Raw genomic sequence first — 21149 nt, forward strand, 5'->3', positions numbered from 1 at the left:
CCCCAGCAGTGACAGACCTGAACGTTGCACCAGTATCATAGCCCGAGAATTCAGCCACTGCAACATTGATATCACTGCCCTGAGTGAGACACGGGCAGGAGAAGGCCAGCTCCAGGAACAAGGTGGTGGATACACATCCTTCTGGAAAGGTAAACCAGAAGAAGAGCCCCGACATCACAGAGTTGGCGTCCTCATAAAAAATGAACTAGCCAACCGCCTCAGCGAGCCCCCTTGTGGATTAAACGATCGTTTCATGACCCACTGGCTCAACCTAACCCAGAAACAGCATGCCACAGTCGTCAGCCCATACGCCCAACCCTAGAATCAACAGATGAAGCCAAAGCGGAATTCTGCTCCAGCCTTGATCGCTTGCTGTTCCGTGTTCCCAAGGAAGGCAAGCTGTTCCTCCTTGGAGACTTCAATGACAGAGTTGGGAGGGACACAAACCTTTGGAAAGGTGTGATTGGCAAGGAAGGTGTTGGCAGGGCTAACACCAATGGAGTCATTCTTCTGACGAAATGCCTTGGACATGGCCTGAACATAACGAACACCCTATTTTAGCAGAGCAACAAATACAAGACCTCATGGCAACATCCTCGCTCCAGGCATTGGCATTTGCTCGACTGTATCATCGTCCGAGTGAAGGACCACAAGGATGTTCGCATCACCTGTGCCATGATAGGAGCCGATGACTGTGGGATTGACCATCGCCTAATCCGAGCTACTATCTCCATACCCAGTGCAAAAACAGCAGTGGCAGCAGAAGCACTGCCACAGGAAAATCAATGTCAATGATATCACGGACTCTGCAAAGAAAGACCTACTCAGGCAGCATCTTGCAAGCAACTTGGCGATGCTCAACGAGCAGGAACCACAGAATATCCAAAATGCCTGGTCTGCCCTCAAAGCTACCATAATGAGCACTTGTGAAGATATTCTTGGTTTCTCGACCAGGAAACTTCAAGACTGGTTTGACGAGAACAACCAGGAGATCCAGGAGCTACTAAATCACAAGCGCAAAGTGTTCCTGAACTGGAAGCTTCACCAAAAATTCAAGGGAAAAAAATCAGGTGTACGGACAATTGAAGGCTGAGGTTCAACAAAAAGCTTGTGACCTTAAAAAAGCTGGTGGGCTGAAAGAGCGCAGGAAGTACAGCAGCTCACTGACAGCCATGATCTGCGTGGATTCTTCAGTGCAGTCAAGACCATTTATGGCCCAAGTACCCAAGGACATACCCCACTGAGAGCAAAGAATGGAGTGACCCTGATCAAGGATAGAGAGGCAGTCCACGCTCGTTGGAAGGAGCACTTCAAAAATCTTCTCAATCACGACTCAGTCCTTGATGCGTGCACCCTCGACCACATTCCACAGCATGCTACCCGCCACGACCTCAGCACAACCCCAGCCCGACATGAGATCAGAAAGGCCATCTGACAGTTTAAAAACAAAATAAGGCCTCCGACGTAGATGGGATTCCCGCCGAAATTCTAAAATATGGCAGAGGGGCACTCTTGACACAAATACATGTTCTCATCGCCTTCATCTGGAAAGTGGAGAGCATGCCAGGAAATCTTCGAGATGCCGTAATTGTGACCATCTTCAAAAAAGGCGACAAGACCGATTGTGGTAACTACAGAGGGTATCCCTGCTGTCTGCTACAAGGAAGGTCATTGCAAGAGTCCTTCTCAACCGCCTCCTCCTCTTGGTTGAAGAGCTCCTACAGGAATCACAATGTGGATTCCGTCCATCAAGAGGCACAGTGAATATGATGTTCATAGCAAGACAGCTCCAAGAAAAATGTAGGGAGCACCAGCTTTATACATGGCCACCTTTGATCTCACAAAGGCCTTCGACTATCAACCGGGAGGGATCATCCTCAAATTTGGCTGCCCAGAGAAATTCGTCACTGTCCTCTGCTTGCTGCACGGCAACATGCAAGCTGTAATCCTTGCCAATGGATCTGCCACTGACCCAATCCGAGTGCAAACTGGGGTCAAGCAAGGCTGTCATTGCACCAAGGCTCTTTTCCATCTTCCTCACCCCAACGCTCCACCTCCTCTCCTCCTCGAAGCTCCCTGCCAGAGTAGATATTCTGTACAGGACGAGCGGCAAACTATTTAACTTATGTCTCCTTCAGTCCAGAACCAAGACCACTCCAACCTCTGTCATTGAGCTCCAGTACGCTGAAGACACTTGCGTATGCGCACACTGAGACTGAGCTTCAAACCCCCGTCGATGCATTCACGGAGGCATATGAAAGAATGGGCCTTAAGCTAAGCATCTAGAAGACAAAGGTCCTCTACCAGCCTGCTCCCGTGGCACAACTCTGCTCCCCTGACTATCAAGATCCATGGCAAACCACTGGGCAATATGGATTATTACCCATACTTTATTTTATTTAGAGATACAGCACTGAAACAGGCCCTTCGGCCCACCGAGTCTGCGCCGGCCAACAACCACCCATTTATACTAACCCTACAGTAATCCCATATTCCCTACCACCTCCCTACACTAGGGGCAATTTATAATGGCCAATTTACCTATCACCTGCAAGTCTTTGGCTGTGGGAGGAAACCGGAGCACCCGGCGAAAACCCACGCGGTCACAGGGAGAACTTGCAAACTCCGCACAGTCAGTACCCAGAATTGAACCCTGGTCCCTGGAGCTGTGAGGCTGCGGTGCTAACCACTGTACTGCCCAGTCTCCTCTCAGCAAGGGCAGACATTGTCGATGAAACTCAGCATCTCCTCCAGTGTGCCAGCGCAGCCTTCGGTCGTTTGAGGAAAAGAGTGTTTGATGACAAAGACCTCAAACCTGGCACCAAGCTCATGGTCTACAGGGCCATAGTGTTACTTGCCCTCCTGTATGCGTCGGAAACATGGACACTGTACAGCAGACATTTCAAAGCCCTGGAGAGAGATCACCAGTGGTGTCTCTGTGCAGTCCTGTAAATTCAGTGGCAGGACAGGCGCTCCAATATCCGTGTCCCCTCTCAGGCCAACAGCCCCAGTATCGAGACACCACTGCTGGCTAGTCAGTTATGCTTGGTGGGCCACATCGTCCACATGCCTGACACAAGACTTCCAAAACAAGCTTTCTACTCTGAGCTCAGTCATGGCAAGAGGCTGCCAGGAGGGCAGAGGAAACACTACAAGGATGTCCTTAAAGCCTCCGTGAAAAAATGTGACATCTCCACAGATTCGTGGGAATCTCTTGCCCGAGACTGCCCAAAATGGAGAAGCAGCGTCCCCGAAGGTGCCAGCTAGTTCGAACAACATCGACATGCCCAGGCAGCGACCAAGTGCAAACAGCAGAAGGAGCGTTCAAAAACTGCAGCATCCTATTCACTCACCTCACCAAACACCAGTTGCCCCACCTGTGGCAGAGTGTGCGGTTCCAGAATTGGACTATTTAGTCACCTAAGGACCCACAACCCTGGAGTGGAAGAAAGTTATCCTCGTTCCTGAGGGACTGCCTAAGAAGGTCCGTGAGAATAGATAACCAGTCTGTTGTCGCTTCCTGCTTGTCTGCCGATCCAATGTCATCTTGTATACTTACTACGACCCACTCAGTCGGTCTTCTGGCGATGGAGTAGAATCGTGACAGTAGGTGAGCAGCCTGCTGTTGCTTCCTGCTTGTGCGCAGACCTGACATCGTCTTGATGTCATCTTCTCATTGGTTTCTTCTCCAAGCGTTTTTGCTTGTGAGGAGGCCAGCTTATATAGGGTCTTTGTTGCATCGTCACATCATTGTTTTTTGATCTTGCTTTTTGTCATCCCAGCAGTTTATTGTTTTTTCAAGTGCCTACACATAGGTAGGGGCTTCTCAAGACCACAGTAACACAATCAATTGTCAGAGAACCCGGTAACACTATTGATCGCTGCCTGATCCAGTAACACGCAATTAGTCATTGTTCGGCCGGGCCCAGCAATTTAGCAATTTAGCCATTTGTGCATCAAAGTCCCATCGGCAAGTTTGCTGAATTCAGTGGCTTCCTCCAGAAGCCATATTTTTATTTCCAGCCAAGGCAGGCACAATAGATGAAAAGATTAGGTTCTTGCTCATCACGATGACTATTATATGATGTCAGTTGTCTCCCTAATACATCAACACAGGATTAATTTGAGACTTAATTTGACAGTGAAACTTGATCACTAAATGCATTCTTTCTGTTGCATAATTTCTTTCACCTTTTGGTTTAAAAATGAGAAATTATGGACCTGAGATTCTTGGGGTGGGGCTGGACTTCCTAATTTCCCACTTAAATCATGCTGTTTCTACGAGCATTCTGCTCGTCTCCCTCCTGACGTTATGATGGTTGACCAGGATGAACGCCTGTGGAATTTCGGGACCAGTATAACTAAATGGTATAGGCTGAGTGCTGAAGGCACTGAGAAATAACGCCTGAACATAAAAGAAAATGATGGACAAGAAGAGACCAACTGGTCATTCGAGCTCCACACAACTTTTAACATTACGATTCAGAACAGCCCCACTCAACAGCAGCCATGTATTTTTCTGGGAGAGACAAAAAACAGATTTTTTTTTAAGAAAGGCCAATTTAGGGAGGAAAAACGTCTAGAAAATTCTCCTCTCAGGCGATCAAGCCTAATCCACAGTGACAATGATTATGTATTATTTGTATTATATTTTGTTTGTCGTCATCTTTGTCCCAGCCAGAAGCTGGCCCAGCTCTCTTTTAAAGGCATGCAGCAAATCGGCCCTCACATTGTACAAGGCAGTAATTTGTTCGATGAGATGTACAGGCCTCTGTAAAAAGAATCACCAACTGACATCTAACCCAGTTCTACCCTTGCATGACCCCTGGTCCTCTCTAACTTGTCTAATTGAAACAATCCATCTGTATGATCACAGTCCAATAGAAGCATGGAAAGACTTACGGCGCAGAAGGAGGCCATTCAGTCTGTCGCATCCATGCCAGCTAATCCCAGCTTCCAGCTCTTGGTCCGTAGCCCTCTAGGTCATGGCACCTCAATTGCATATCCAAGTTTTTTTTTAAATGTGATGAGGGTTTCTGCCTGTATCACCCTTTCAGGCAGAGAACCCCACCAGCCTCTGGGTGAAAAACTACTACTCAACTCCCCTTTAATCCTTCTACCAATTACTGTTAATGGAGATAGGTTCTTCTTCACTCAATTTAGGCCCCCTCATAATTTTATGCAGCACAATTAAATCTCCCCTCAGATTCCCCTCTATTCCAAAGAAAACGACCCCAGCCTATCTAATCTTTGCTCATAGCTAAAATTCTCCATTCCTGGAAGCCTGAACATAAAAGAAAATGATGGTCAATCGAGCTCCACACAACTTATAAATTTCTTCACACTTCTTTAGTGTGATGCCATCCCTCCTGCAATGCAGTGACCAGAATTGTACATAGTACTCTAGCTGTGACCTAACTAGTGTTTTATACAGTTCTAGCACAGCCTCCCTGCTCTTCTATTCAAGGCCTTGCCCAAAAAGGTACCCTGTATGCTGCCTTGACCACCTTATCTACCCATCCTGCTACCTTCAGGGATCCATAGACAGGGGGTCTCTGTTCCTCTGCACCTTTCAGAATCTTACGATTTATGTGTGTTCCCTTGCCTTGTTTGCCATCCCCAAATGCATGACCTCATCTTTCATTATCTTAAACACCTCTATCAGATTGCCCTTAAGTCTGCACATGTCTAAAGTAAATAGACCCAGCTTTTTAAAGTCTATTTGGGTAACTGAGGTGTTTTAAACTGGGTATCATTCTTGTGACCCTTTCTTGACCCTTTTCCAAAGCTACTTTATCACCCAGCACCTAAGAGGACTAGAACTATTATAAGAAGTATTCGAAGTGACCTAACTGAAGTCTTGTACAAGGACTAAAAAGTGTGTTTTGTTTTATGTTGAGTTATCCTGGCAATGCAACCGAATACTTTCTGTTTTCTTTGCTTTATGGCACTCATCATGAACCTTACGTGAATCATGTACTATAACACCAAGATAATTTTCTTTCTATACCCAGGAGGGTATAATTAATGTTTCCGCTTGAGTAGTTTTTGTTTGTCCACACTACCAGCGCTTGTTACAGATCTATTATGCAAACCTGCAGACTATTGTCTGCATACCCATATCCAGGTCATTAATTAAGATCGTAAAAAGCAATGGCCTTAACACCAATCCCTGAGGGACAGCACTGTTTTCCAAGCAGATCCCCAACCATTAATGACCGCCTTCTGCTCGTGGGAATGTGGTCAATTCTTAATCCATTGTAATAACTTCCCACCAATTCTCCAAGATTCTATTCTGAGGTACCTTATGTTACGACCGACTGCTCCAGTCAAAGCCCCCCAATCAAAATATACGATTCTGATTGTGGTGGGAGAAACGCATTGTTTGTTCAATCCCATCCCTCCGCAGATCACCTAACCTATCATTTTAAAATTTCCAAATTAAAGAAAGATCCAGCCAAATTGTACCATCTATTAACCCCTGAATGAGACTAACCAAACTAGGTGTCTTTAAATCAACAAATTAACTGTTTAATTAGAAAAACTAAATTCTTAAACACGATGAAGATATAAACAACATTTAAAATAGAAAAAAATAGAGCCCTTGCAAATTTACAGTCCAATGTTGCTTGAAGTCCTCACAGCCGTCTGATGGGGAAAAAAGGTTCTTCCATAGTGGAATAGTCCGTAGTCTAATTGAAGCAGTAAGTGATGCTTTCCTTCCTTCAGCAATGGATTTCAATAATTAACAACTTGCAAACACTTTCAATAGAATCAATCTGACTTTAGAGTTTTTGAGGGATAAAAGATTGTCACAGTCTAACTTCTCTTCCTTCAGCTTAAATTACCACAGATCTCTGTTTTGGCTTGACTTTTTTTTTAGAATTTTGAGAGATAATAATTAAACAGCCAAAATTCTTTTCCTTCAGTTTAACATTTGGATAGCTGAGTCAGAGGTAGGTTTTAAGGGGGGTCTTAAAGGAAGCGAGGGGTCCAGTTCTGGATGCTGCACTTTAGGAAAGAAGTGAGGGCATTGGAGAGAGTGCAGTAAAGATTCACGAGAATGGTTCCAGGGATGAGGAATTTCAGTTATGAAGATAGATGGGGAAGTTAGGACTGTTTTCCTTGAAGAGAAGGCTGAGAGGTGATTTGATAGAAGTATTCAAAATCATGAGGGTTCTGGACAGAGTAGATAGAGAGAAACTGTTCTCATCCGTGAAAGGATGAAGAACGAGAGGGCACAGATTTAAAGTCTTTGGTAAGAAAAGCAAAAGTGACATGAGGAAAAACTTTTTCACACAGTGAGTGTTTAAGGTCTGGAATGCACTCCCTGAGAATGTGGTGGAGGCAGGTTCAATTGGAGCATTCAATAGGGAATTAGACAGTTATATGAAAAGGAAGAATGTGTAGGGTTACGAGGAGAAGGCGGGGGAATGGAACTGAGTGAATTGTTCTTTTGGACAGCCAGTGCGGACACAATGGGCCGAATGGCCTCCTTCCGCACTGTATCGATTCTTTGAAGAAGCAGAGAAGTTTAAGGAGGCAATTCCAGCACTTTCTTTGCTGGCTGGTTCCTTTTTCTCTCTGGTTTCTCTCTCGCTCTCTCGTTTCCTATTGCTTTCAGATGGCAGCTATTCAGCATCCTGCCATTCACAACTCCTCTGGACACATCTTTTGTTTCTTTACTTGCCCAATTAACACTCATTTCGACATTGCACCAGGAAACCTTTTGACATTTAATCTCTCCTGCCCTCCACCCTATCACAGACCTTCCCTTTTGATCTTCCCACCCTCCCCCTTTCATGTGTTCAAAACCTCTTACACTTCTAACTTTTCCCAGTTCTCATAGAAAAGTCACAGACCTGAAATATTAACTCTGTTTCTCTCTTCGCAGATGCTGCCAGAACTGCTGAGTATTTGCAGCATTTTCTGTTATTCCAGAACTTAGGACCTAGGTAGCTGAAGGGACTGCTGCCAGAAGTGGGGGAATGGATAAGTGCTGGAGGAACAGAGTTTCATGGGTTTAGGGCTGGAGGAGGTTACAGAGATAGGCTGAGGCAGTTGCAGGGAGAGATGTTTTTACAGGTGTTGCAGTACAAAGTCTTGGTGATTGGGAGGATGTGAAGTTGGAAGCTCAGGCTGCAATCAAGTAGGATGCTGAGGTTGCGAGAAGTTTGGTTCATACTAAGAAAGTGGCCAGGGAGGTGGAGGGAATCACGGCTAGGGAACAGAGTATGTGTCGTGCTGCAGTCTTTCCAATGTTTAATTGGCAGAAATATCTGCTCCACCAGTATTGCATGTTGTACAAAAAGTCTGACAACACTGAGGCAGTGGAGCGGTTGAGAGAGGTGGTGTAAGGTTGAACTGGCTGTCTCCAGCATACGTGTCAAAAATGAGGCTGTATTTTTGGATGATGAGGGATAGATGAGAAATAGGGGGCAAGGATAGATCTTTGGGGGATCCCAATGGTGCCAGGCCAGGAAGAGATGCCATTGTAGGAGATTCTTTAGCTACAACTGGATAGACAAGTGTGAAACCTGGTGAGGACAGTTCCATTCAAGCGGGCAGTGTAGGAGAGGCATTGGAGGAGGATGCTGTGCTCAACCATGACAAAGGATGAGGATAGATAACACACCACGGTCACAAACAGGATGCCATTTGTGACTGGGATGAGGGCCTTTTGCTGGAACACGGATGGAAACCTGATTGGAGAGCTTCAAGCATTGAGTTGTGGAAATACGGTCACTGATTTGGTTGGTTACAATACGTTGAGGGCCTATTGAGCGGAAAGTGAGTTTGAAGATGTGGTGGTAGTTTGCAAGGACAGAAGGGTTTAATGGTGGCATTTTTGGGGAGGGGTTGCTGACTACACATTTGAGAGATGGGGACAGTACATGAGGAAAGAGAATTGATACAATATCAGTTAGCATTGCAGCTAGGACAGGCGTTTAGTTTAATAGAAATATTTAATAGAAATATTTAACAGTTTAGTAGAAATAAGCAGAGAGCAGGAGGTGCGTCTCATCAAAAAGGGCATGAGGGGCAATAGGAGGAAAATGCAAGAAAGATGTGGTTCAGGGCTAGGACATGGGGAAGATTGGGGAAGTTGACTTGGTGGTCTGGGGGAGGGAGGGATATGACAAAGGTAGCAGAGTGAATGGACTCCATTTTAGTGGCCAAGTCTGAGCTTCTCACATTTGTTGCTGGAAATGAGAGGAGAGGGGTTTAAGGTAGTGGAGAAAAGAAGCCAGAGGTTATTTTTGCATTACACGCTGAAGTCAAACAGTATTCTTAGTACCTATTTTCTCTTTCTCACCCTCTTGCCCCCCATCTTCCGTCTTGATACTGGGATGGTTATAAGAAGTTTGCAGAGCTATTTTATGTTGATATGTGCAGAGTATTTTTAATCTTTATTAGTTGTATTATGGTCCAAATGGGAGGTTAATTTTAACAAATTTTTGATTTTGTATCTACTCATTTTTGGCTACCTTTTTTGTTTTTCACTTTGTTGGGAACTCAGTGTTATGACGAGATCAGGAAATTGATCAATTTCTTTTTACTGGTCAAATGCGCTTTCAGTTAATTGCACTGCCCCAACTGTGGCTGAGAGTGAGATCGGGTAATGTAAATTGAACTTGGGACTTTCATACTCAGTATGGTGCAGTATGCTCAACTGAATCACTTTTATTCAGGATGTTTTGATTCCTTATCTAAATTATTCTATTAAGTTGATTGATGTATTTACTAAAGAAAAAATTGCAATGCAATCTGGTTCTGAAGCTATATCAACATTCTGAAGGATCTACACTGTCAGGAGCAGTCAGTGCTGATAAAAACAAACCAAAGTGCTTAGCAGCCAAATATTATTGCAACAACACTTTCCAGGCCTGCCACAACAGCAGCAGACTTTTCTGCCAGGTTTCAGCAAGCAGCAGGAAGTGAAGAGTTGGCTGAAAGCAAATTCATTTGTTGAACACACATTTCCAACCATAATCCAGGGTGAGTACTTGTCTCTAATTAGAACAGGTGCCTCTTTAGAATTTGCTTTGAAAGTCCATGGTCTTAACTGAGGTACCTGCTTCGTATCATAGCAGTGAGGCAGAGGGGTGCTGACTTGAGTCCTGATTTTACCTTGAGGCCAGAGCATCATATATCTTCAAGTCCCTTCTTGTATACAGATGTTAGAGGACATCTAAGCTTAGCCTCTTAGGCACCATTCCTGCTCCCGTTGGGGGAGAATAAAGCAGAGAAATTATATTTCAGACTTTAAAAGATGAAACAAAGTTCTGTGTTTATCTGTTGGTATTAATGCATTTCACTCATAACTTTTTTAAAAAATTCATGCATGGGATGTGGGCGACGCTGGCCAGTCCAGCATTTATTGCCCATCCCTAATTGCCCTTGAGAAGGTGGTGGTGAGCTGCCTTCTTGAACCGCTGCAGTCCGTTTGGGGTAGGTATACCCACAGTGCTGTTAGGAAGGGAGTTCCAGGATTTTGACCCAGCGACAGTGAAGGAACGGCGATATAGTTCCAAGTCAGGATGGTGTGTGACTTGGAGGGGAACTTGCAGGTGGTGGTGTTCCCATGTATTTGCTGCCCTTGTCCTTCTAGTTGGTAGAGGTCACGGGTTTGGAAGGTGCTGTCTAAGGAGCCTTGGTGCATTGCTGCAGTGCATCTTGTAGATGGTACACACTGCTGCCACTGTGCGTCAGTGGTGGAGGGAGTGAATGTTTGTAGATGGGGTGCCAATCAAGCAGGCTGCTTTGTCCTGCATGGTGTCGAGCTTCTTGAGTGTTATGGAGCTGCACCCATCCAGGCAAGTGGAGAGTATTCCATCTCACTCCTGACTTGTGCCTTGTAGATGGTGGACAGGCTTTGGGGAGTCAGGAGGTGAGTTATTCGCCTCAGGATTCCTAGCCTCTGACCTGCTCTTGTAGCCACTTTATTTATATGGCTACTCCAGTTCAGTTTCTAGTCAATGGTAACCCCTAGGATGTTGATAGTGGGAGATTCAGCGGTGGTAATGCTGTTGAATGTCAAGGGGAGATGGTTAGATTCTCTCTTGTTGGAGATGGTCATTGCCTGGCACTTGTGTGGCATGAATGTTACTTGCCACTTATCAGCCCAAGCCTGGATATTGTCCAGGTCTTGCTGCATTTCTACACTGACTGCTTCAGTATCTGAGGAGTCACGAATGGTGAACATTGTACAATCATCCGCGAACATCCCCACTTCTGACCTTATGATTGAAGGAATGTCATTGATGAAGCAGCTGAGGATGGTTGGGCCTAGGACACTACCCTGAGGAACTCCTGCAGTGATGTGCTGGAGCTCAGATGATTGACCTCCAACAACCACAACCATCTTCCTTTGCGCTAGGTATGACTCCAGCCAGCGGAGGGTTTTCCCCCTGATTCCCATTGACCTTAGATTTGCTAGGGCTCCTTGATGCCATACTCGGTCAAATGCTGCCTTGACGTCAAGGGCAGTCACTCTCACCTCACCTCTTGAGTTCAGCCCTTTTGTCCATGTTTGAACCAAGGCTGTAATGAGGTCAGGAGCTGAGTGGCCCTGGCGGAACCCAACCTGAGCATCACTGAGCAGGTTATTGCTAAGCAAGTGCTGCTTGATGGCACTGTTGATGACACTTTCCATCACTTTACTGATGTTAGAGAGTCGGCTGATGGGGCGGTAATTGGCCTGGTTGGATTTGTCCTGCTTTTTGTGTACAGGACCTGGGCAATTTTCCACATTGCAGGGTAGATGCTAGTGTTGTAGCTGTACTGGAACAGCTTGGCTAGGGGCGCGGCATGTTCTGGAGCACAGGCCCTCAGTACTATTGCCGGAATATTGTCAGGGCCCATAGCTTTTGCAGTATCCAGTGCCTTCAATCGTTTCTTGATATCACGTGGAGTGAATCGAATTGGCTGAAGTCTGGCATCTGTAATGCTGGGGACTTCAGGAGGAGGCCGAGATGGATCATCAACTCAGCACTTCTGGCTGAAGATTGTTGCAAATGCTTCAGCGTTTCTTGCGCACTGATGTGCTGGGCTCCCACATCATTGAGAATGGGAATATTTGTGGAGCCACCTCCTCCAGTTAGTTGTTTAATTGTCCACCACCATTCACGGCTGGATGTGGCAGGACTGCAGAGCTTAGATCTGATCCGTTGGTTATGGGATCGCTTAGCTCTGTCTATCGTATGCTGCTTACGCAGTTCGGCACGCAGATAGTCCTGTGTTGTAGCTTCACCAGGTTGACACCTAATTTTGAGGTATGCCTGGTGCTACTCCTGGCATGCCCTCCTGCACTCTTCATTGAACCAGGGTTGATCTCCTGGCTTGATGGTAATGGTAGAGTGGGAGATATGCCGGGCCATGAGGTTACAGAACTGTATAGGCTAAAGGCATGATTTCGGCTTTTCATTGAATCTTACAACTGGGCTAATTCCTTAAAAGTTGTTCACCCTTAAACTGCCTTCACTGTACCAGAGTGGGCAGTGCATTTATCCATTAAGTAACTGGGGGAGCTGTCCAAAGCTTAAATAGTTATTAACATTGATTCATTGACTTTTACCATTTCTATTTATTTTCAGTTGTGTATTCCGAAGCTCAAAAGAAATTCTGTATCTTCAGTGAGTTTACAATTCCTCATTTCCTTATTCCCCACAATCTAGAAACATAAAAGTTTACAGTACGGGAAGAGACCACTCTGCCTACCATTTTCTTCTAGTTCTTTAGTGTAATCCGAAATGAATCTCAGCACATTGAGCTCTCTGAGATAACACTGTGCCTTTTCTCTTCTTTAAATATGCTTTTTCTGTCAAACCTGCTGTGATCACTGTCTCACTCACTCATTGCTCTGAAAAATCCTTAGCATAAGGACATTTCTCCGATCCCCTGTCCTCGCATTTTCGGTGACCATTTTAATTTGATGAACTACTGGCTTCCCAACTGGAGGGAACAGTTTTTCCCTGTTGACTACCAAAATTCTTCAAATTTTAAAAATCTCTGTTAAATCTCTGAGCCTTCTGTGGAGTCATGGTCCCTCTAATTTCTGTTTAAAGTACGCAGTCTGCTTGTTGCACTGTGAGATCCCTTTAAGATTGCTGCGCATGTGCACATCTTAAAGGGAGTGTTGCTTGTGCGTGTGTGGCCTGTTTGTTCCCTGGATTGCTGCACGGCTACGCACCCGTGCAGCCTCGAGGGAACATTGCTCTTAATTAGTTTCCCATCCCTGGCATCATCCCGGTGAATCTACAGCGTAAGCTCGCTATACACCGTATGCTCTCTACAGTTTTAATGTCCTTTTCTATAATGGAATGTACGGCAGCTGACTTATGTTTTATAAAATGTCTCCGTTTTACCACGTCCTTTGTAGCCTATCTTGCTGTTTGTCAAGTCCCTTACCCTTGAAACATAAGTTAAGAATTGCTCGATGAGAAAAGACTAAGGTTCATCTAGATTAGATTAGAGATACAGCACTGAAACAGGCCCTTCGGCCCACCGAGTCTGTGCCGACCATCAACCACCCATTTATACTAATCCTACACTAATCCCATATTCCTACCAAACATCCCCACCTGTCCCTATATTTCCCTACCACCTACCTACACTAGTGACAATTTATAACGGCCAATTTACCTACCAACCTGCAAGTCTTTTGGCTTGTGGGAGGAAACCGGAGCACCCGGAGAAAACCCACGCAGACACAGGGAGAACTTGCAAACTCCACACAGGCAGTACCCAGAATCGAACCCGGGTCCCTGGAGCTGTGAGGCTGCAGTGCTAACCACTGCGCCACTGTGCCGCCCCTAGTTCACCTTCTACCAAGATACAATGATAATGGAGGAGTTGACAAATCATCGCAATCAATTTCTATCAATTAGTCTGCAGCAAACTCTCTCATGTAGTGAGGAAAACCCCAGTGAGGGAATCATAAGCTCAAAGTCACTTCTTCCTCCAAGCATGCTATGCTTACCACATGTGTCAAATGATTTGTATGCTGTACCCATGATATTTTCGGAAAGCAGTCTTTGCATTTAAACTAATCCATACAAAATTTTTCTATCATCTCCCAATGGGGTCTATTCCACAGATTGGCAACTTGCTCACTGAAACATCGATTCCGCAGATTAGTTCTGAATTTGGCTCCCTTAGAGCACAGGCCATGACCGCTGGTTCTATGATTTAAAATAAAGTGAAATAGCTTGTCATGGTCTACATTATCTAGTCCCTTTTAAAATCCTATACACGACAATCATATCACCTCTCAACCAATGTTTCCTCTAATTTTTTTTTTGAAGTACGCAGATGATTTATGTAAGTGCATGGCCTTTTAAAATTATTTTGCACAGCTGCATGGTAACTTAAGGGGGCTGCCTTGTGCACCACCTGCATGAGGACTATGTGTTGCGTACAGCTTAGAAGGAGCATTGCTCTCAACCTTCTCCTTTCCAGTGAGAACATGCCCTTGTTTTGTGACATGAGAAAATTTCATGATTATGCTACCTATGCCCAAGTCAAATAATCTGTATACTCAGAAAATAAAACAAAAGCACTGATCCTTGGCATATGCCACTTCCAACCTTTTGCCAGTCCATTTATCTTAAGTGATGTTCCTGATGCTCCATCAACTTTCTATCCATGTTGTTATATTTCCTCTTCGACTATCGGCCTGAAGTTTTCTAACAACCAGCTTGTCTGTTACTTTGTCAAAAGTATTAGAAAATCTATGTGCTAAATCTACTGCAGTCTCTCTCAGTAATGCCTCTCCCACAGTTCTGTGCTGTTAAACAGGATGTTCCAGGATTTTGACCCAGCAATGATGAAGGAACAGCAATATATTTCCAAGTTAGGATTATGTGTGACTGAGACGAGAATTTGGAGGTGATGGTGTTCTGTTACACATGCTGTTCTTGTCCTTCAGGGGAGATGAAGGTTATGATATGGGGCACCCTGTCAAAAAATAAACACTCTGTTATAAGGTCAGAATTGGGGATGTTTACTGATTGTACAATGTTCAGTATCATTCATGACTCCTCCAGATACTGAAACAGTTTGTGCCCATATACAGCAAGAGCTGGACAACATTCAGCCTTGGGCTGTTAAATTAAAATCGTGCCACACAAGTGCCAAGCCATGATGATCCCTGAAAAGAGAATCTAACCATGTCCCCTTGACATTCAATGACAATGCTATCGCTGAATCTCCCACTATCAACATCCTGGGTGTTACCATGGACTAGAAAATGAATTGGACCAACCATATAAATACCGTGGCTACAAGAGCAGGTCAGAGGCTGGGAATTCTGTGGCGAGTAGCCCACCTCCTGACTTCCCCCAAAGCCTGTCCACTATCCACAAGGCACAAGTCAGGAGTGTGATGGAATACTTTTCACTTGCCTGGATGGGTGCAGCTCCATCAACACTCAGGAAACTCGGCACCATTCAGGACAAAGCATCCTGTTTGATCGGCACCCCGTCCACCACCATCAACATTCACTCCCTCCACCACTGATGCACAGTGGCAACAGTGAGTACCATCTACAAGATGCACTGCAGCGACTCACCATGCCTCCTTCGACAGCACCTTTCAAACCCACGACCTCTTCTACCTCGAAGAACAAGGATAACAGACGCATGGGAACACCACCACCTGCAAGTTCCCCTCCAAGTCGCACGCCATCCTGACTTGGAATTATATTGCCGTTCCTTCACTTTCATTGGATCAAAATCCTGGAACTCCCTTCATAACAGCACTGAGGGTATACCCGCACCAGATGGACTGCAACGGTTCAAGAAGGCAGCTCACCATCACCTTCTCGAGGGCAATTAGGGATGGGCGACATATGCTGGCCTTGCAAGCAACACCCACATCATGAAAGAATAAAAAAAGTCACTAGTGTTGGGTGGATGGCATACTGATCAAGCGGGCTGCTTTGTCCTGGATGATGTTGAGTTTCTTGAGTGGTCTTGGATCTGCACTCATCCAGTCAAGTGGAGTATTACCATCACACTCCTGACTTGTGCCTTTGTAGGTTGTGGAAAGGCTTTGGAGAGGTAGGAGGTGAGTCACTCGCTGTAGAATTCTCAACTTCTTACCTACCCTTGTAATCACTGAATTGATATGGCTGGTCCAGTTAACTTTCTGGTCAGTGGTGATCCTCAGGATGTTGATAGTGGGGGGTTAAGTGATGGTATTGCCTTTGAATGCCAAGGGGAGGTGGTTAGACACTGTCTTTTTGGAGATGAACATTTGAACATTGTTTGGCACTTGTGTAGTGTGAATGTTACTTGCCACTTATCAGCCTAATTCTGGATGATGTCCATGTCTTGCTGCTTATGGGCATGGGCTACTTCTGTACCTGAGGAATTATGAATGTAATTGAACATTGTGAAATCATTAGTGAACATCTCCACATCTGACCATATGAAGGGGAGGTCATTAATGAAGCAGCTGAAGATGGTTGGGCCTAGGAAATTGCCCTGAGGAACTCCTGCAGTTACTAAACTTATGCAGAACCTTGGTTAGACAACACAGTACTGTGTACAATTCAGGTCTCCATATTAAAAAGGATATAGAGACACTGAAGAAGGTGCAAAGATGATTTACAAGAATAATGCAGAACTGAGTGGAGAACTATCTGGAAAGACTGACCAAACTGGGGCTCTTTTTTTTCTAGAAAGGAGAAGACTGAGGAGTGACCTGATAGAAGTCTTCAAAATTATGAAAGGGTTTGGTAGGGTAGATGTAGAGAAGATGCTCCCACATCTGGGGAAGTCCAAAACCAGGGCCTATAAATATAATGTCATGAAAGCTAAAAGCTGGGGCAGTTCAAAATATATGCATGCTGAAATGCCATGGTAAGATAGTTGAACAGTTTCATTTTTCTGCTGTACGAGCAGGCCTGAAAATATATCCAAGTGCCTGATCCACTTGAGATTTGTCCCAAATTATGCCTGCCAAATGGTTGCTGGCTTATAACCTTTTCAGTGATGCACATATAATCAAGCAGTTGATAGCACTTAATCTATATCTCCAGACTGGTACATGCCCCTTTCTTGTGCTTATATGGTTACCTTTCTAGTGGCAATACTTATTGATAGCCAGCAACATGGTGTGCTGCCCATTTACTTTAAAGTGCTGACTTGGGCAGCAAAGTAAATTAGGCACCACTGCCATTTCCAGAAATGAATTTTCCCATAACCTCCCACAGGCAGCACTTACCCAGTAGCAATGAAACACTGTCAGTGAATGGAATGGTAATCAAATTTTCTCAAGCTGCCTGTATAAGTCACCAATGTGATTTGTCACTCACTGATGTAATCAAACCTTTTCCAACTATTATCAGAGTGACAAGGATTTGGGTTGAGAGTTTTGTCTCTTCACGCACTTTACAAGCAGTTTAATAGTCAAAAGATTTTTCATGACTACAGTCTTCTCAATTCAAGGTCATTTCATTGAATTAATGGCTCAAATTAGTTTCCACTATAAATTGCTATTTTCCTAGATTTCAGTTTAATTCAAATTTCTGGATCATTCATTTTTTTAGTGCGAAAATAACAATTTATCACAGAAGGCTGCATGTGCATTTCGTCAGCATCATATAAAGAATGTGTACACAAAACTGGGGCACTTTGAAATGTATGCACGCTGGGGTGCCAATGGATCTATATCAAAAGCACCATTAATAAAAATGTTCTTAAAATGAACCTCACTGGCTGTGAAGTGCTTTTAGAGCATTATAATGTTGTGAAATGTTTGATATAAGTAAGTGTAAGTCTTTCTTTACCACGGGTGCCATGATGAATAATGTGCAAATTAATTTCTCAAATGAAGGGCTATTTTGCATCACATTTTTCTGCTCGGAATCCTCAATTTAGTTCAGTCTGAAAGCAAGGGTTGATGTCAGCCTGGATTAAATTTGGAATTCCAACGTTTTCAAAGCATAATTTACACACTTCTTGCCATTTTCTGTCCCTTTTGCAGGGTTAAGTTCTCGAGTGTAGGTTGTGTTACTGATTCTTGCTGTCCCCTTTCCTTTGTTTAGAATTGAAAAATAAAGGTTAAGGATCAAGACACAATGCGGAACGACATCACCAAGGTTGAAATGAGTAAATGAAATGGTGAGGTAAATCAGGAAGTAGTGATTCGGTGATGCCATGTATATATTTTAAGACAAAAACAAAAATTGTGTGGATGCTGGAAATCTGAAATAAAAACAGCAAATTCCTGGAAAACAGTCAACAGGTCAGGCAGCATCAGTGGAGAGAGAACCAAAGTTCAAGTTTCAGGTCGATGGCCTTTCATCATGTCTATTTAAAATCCTGAAGATGTAGAAGGAAGGCTGAAGAAGTTTAGGATGTATGTCCACAGTTTTGAGGCCTTGGGAAAGTATGTGCAGGAGAATGAGTCATGATTTCAACTTAGGATATAGGACGATGGAAGAGTGTTTTTGAGCTGCAGAACAAGAATGAACAGAAAACTCGAGAGAGCATTGGCTATGGTTAACATAAGGAAAGATGAGTGGTTGTGATAGAAAGTGTGCATAGTTGGAGGCTAGAAGTGAAAAGATGGCTTGACTTCCACAGAATAAGTCTTTTCTTTATTTCTCTCCAAGAGTACAACCTGTACTTGCAGAGCCTCTCATACATGAGAACCGTTTTCAAGTCTTGGACTGGATTGGGGTTAGATTTTAAGGATCTGGTGGAAATGGGATGGTAGCCGTTATAAATTTGTTACGGTGCTAGACTTAATAGTCCCATTCATATTTGGCTGCTTATATCCCAGGCCTTTCTGGGTATCAGATGTGCCCACCGCACCAAGTGGAAGCCTCCTTAACCTATACAAATCAGGGTTCTGTAGGATGTCAATGCCAACTTAATACTATAGTCTGCGGAGCAGCACTGTGGACACTTTTCTCACTAAAAACTGGTGGTATAGCAGAAGAGGCTTGAAAAGCTAAGTTTTAAAATTTCCTCTATGCCCCAGGAGGAGCACGACTGCACTTTTGGGCTGCACAGAAATAATATAGGCTGCTGTCACCCCAGACCAATGTTCCTTTTAAGCTGCGTGGCTGCTAGCCATGCAACAATCGCGATTAGGCTGTGTGAAAGCATATTAAAGGGACCATGCAATGCATAAAATGAGCTTCGCACAGCGAAAGGAAATTAGAGGGAACATTGCCCCAGACTACCCCCTGTCTTTGATGAGACTCTGCCTGGACTCAGCTTTTCCTGCATTAGGTTGATCTCTGAGCCTCCGATGTTGTTCCAGCCAAGGGCTGGGGAGCTGCATTGGGATGCCTATCCCGCCACGTATATGTCAGAGACCTGGTACTTGAAATGGTTGCATATAATTTAAAATCTACCCCTTGATCTGTGTAGAGTTGAAATGAAGAGGTGCTTGGCACAAAATGGTAACTAATCTGCATTTTTTATTTTGTGTGCGAGTGGGCCTCAGTTAGTTGACAAAAGGTGATGCAGTTGCATGTCTGTCCAGAAGATGGTGCCTTAATTAACTTAATCTAGTTTTATTAACCAAAAATGGGGACTTCCAGAAACAAATTGAGTGTGTCTTGCAGTGAGACTACATTTTGTTTCAAGCCTTATAAACATGGTATTAGAAGAGTGGGTGGAGGGGGGGGGGGGGCGAAATAGCACTGGAGAATTTCTATTTTTCTCCAGCTCTGACTTCAGTGAGTAGAATCTTTGATTGCATATGTCATTTCTTTCTTCCATGAGAAAATAAGTCATAGAGAGTCATAGATAGTTGCTTTATTCCTGTTTTTATCTTTTCTGTGCATGTATTGCAAAATTGCAAGAAACTCACCTTTTGTGTTTGGAGTTTGAATCTGCGACAAGGGCACTGAGGCTTGGAAGCTTCCTAAAGGGGATGATTTGTGTGGAAATACCATGAAGCTAAATCTGGTACTTTTTTTTTTAAGCAAACAAACCCTTCACTTCTGGTTGAAGTGGTGGATTTGTTTCTTTTCAAACAAGCTTGTCTAAATAAGCTTTATCTTGACAGTACTGCCGGTTCCCTGACAATTCACTGGAAGTTCACGTTTCCATCCTGTCAGGCAAGTGGATGGTAGTTTAAATGAAATGAGGATAATCATGTGAATTCAGGATATTTGGGAGGGATAAAATAATTAATCCCAATCACTTTGTTTCATGGGATCCAAGAAATCTGAATAAAGAGGAGTCGGGCCACAACATTCAGTAACCCTTGAAAACAGGCACTGGAAAGATGTGTGTTTAAGTCACACCCATTGCCTCTGATGCCAGCAGTAGCCAACTTCGTGCTGTCTGCTCGTTACCATGATTGTAGTGGGCAGACAATGCTACCATGCTGTTGGTTGGCTGCACTCCTCAGCAGGGGCCCCAAAGTTGAGAGGTTAGCACCAGTTAAAGCTAGCTTGAACTGAAACCCAGCCTGCACTACTTAAAGTGGAGGTGTATTGTGACTGGAGCAGGTGCGAGAAGTCATTCCACAACTGATTCTAACCTGGGAAAGACCGAAGATTGGCACAACATGAGAGAGCGAGCTGCAAGATTTCTGACAGTGCACTGGAGGCCTTTGGCCGAGGTGGTGCAGAGGAGGAGAGAAGTGCTGTATCCCAGGTGACCATGAGGCCCTCCAGACAAATCTGAGAAGGCAGCAGGAACAGATAGCTGTGACAGTCAGTGGCCAGGAGTCGAGCTCAGAGGACCTAGATGCAGTACCGTAAGAAGTTCAATGATCTCCTGAGTGGTCAAGGCGAGTGAATGCACCTTCAAATGCCATATCCATTCCATCATCTACACCACTAGCCTCAGATGCAGCTCAATGCACTACAGGTTCATCTTGCATCTACCAGTAATCTCTCTTAATCAGGGCTGATACCTAACATTCATATGCTCCACCACACCAACACACACAGTGCTGCTGCAAGCCTGTACTTATATCTTACAGGTTGCACGCACTGCCAGCTGGCTAATTAACCATGAGAGTCACATTAGCCAAATAGATTTCATCTCACTGACTAACACAATTCACTTTCTCTTTTGCAGGACAAAATAATGTATAACGATGGCATCAGGAACTAACCAGAGGGAAACGGGCACAGTTGCCTGTCCTAATCCCTATGGAAGCGATGGTACTGG

The 21149-nt window shown here is 44.4% G+C and overlaps 1 protein-coding gene across 4 annotated transcripts in view; it reads left to right on the top strand.

Moving 5' to 3' along the window:
• kank1a (KN motif and ankyrin repeat domains 1a) overlaps window positions 1-21149 on the top strand; it is a 415056-nt gene that overhangs the window by 185817 nt on the left and 208090 nt on the right. Inside the window, exon 3 of one of the 4 annotated variants that reach the window (XM_068030198.1) lies at window positions 18053-18128. The exons of the other annotated variants lie outside the window; for them this stretch is intronic. The gene's annotated coding sequence lies outside the window, so the exon portion shown is untranslated. The remainder of the gene's footprint in view (window positions 1-18052; window positions 18129-21149) is intronic. 4 annotated transcript variants of the gene reach the window in all.

This window comes from Heterodontus francisci, chromosome 4 (genome assembly GCF_036365525.1).
Source record: "Heterodontus francisci isolate sHetFra1 chromosome 4, sHetFra1.hap1, whole genome shotgun sequence".
NCBI classification, from domain to species: Eukaryota; Metazoa; Chordata; class Chondrichthyes; order Heterodontiformes; family Heterodontidae; genus Heterodontus; species Heterodontus francisci.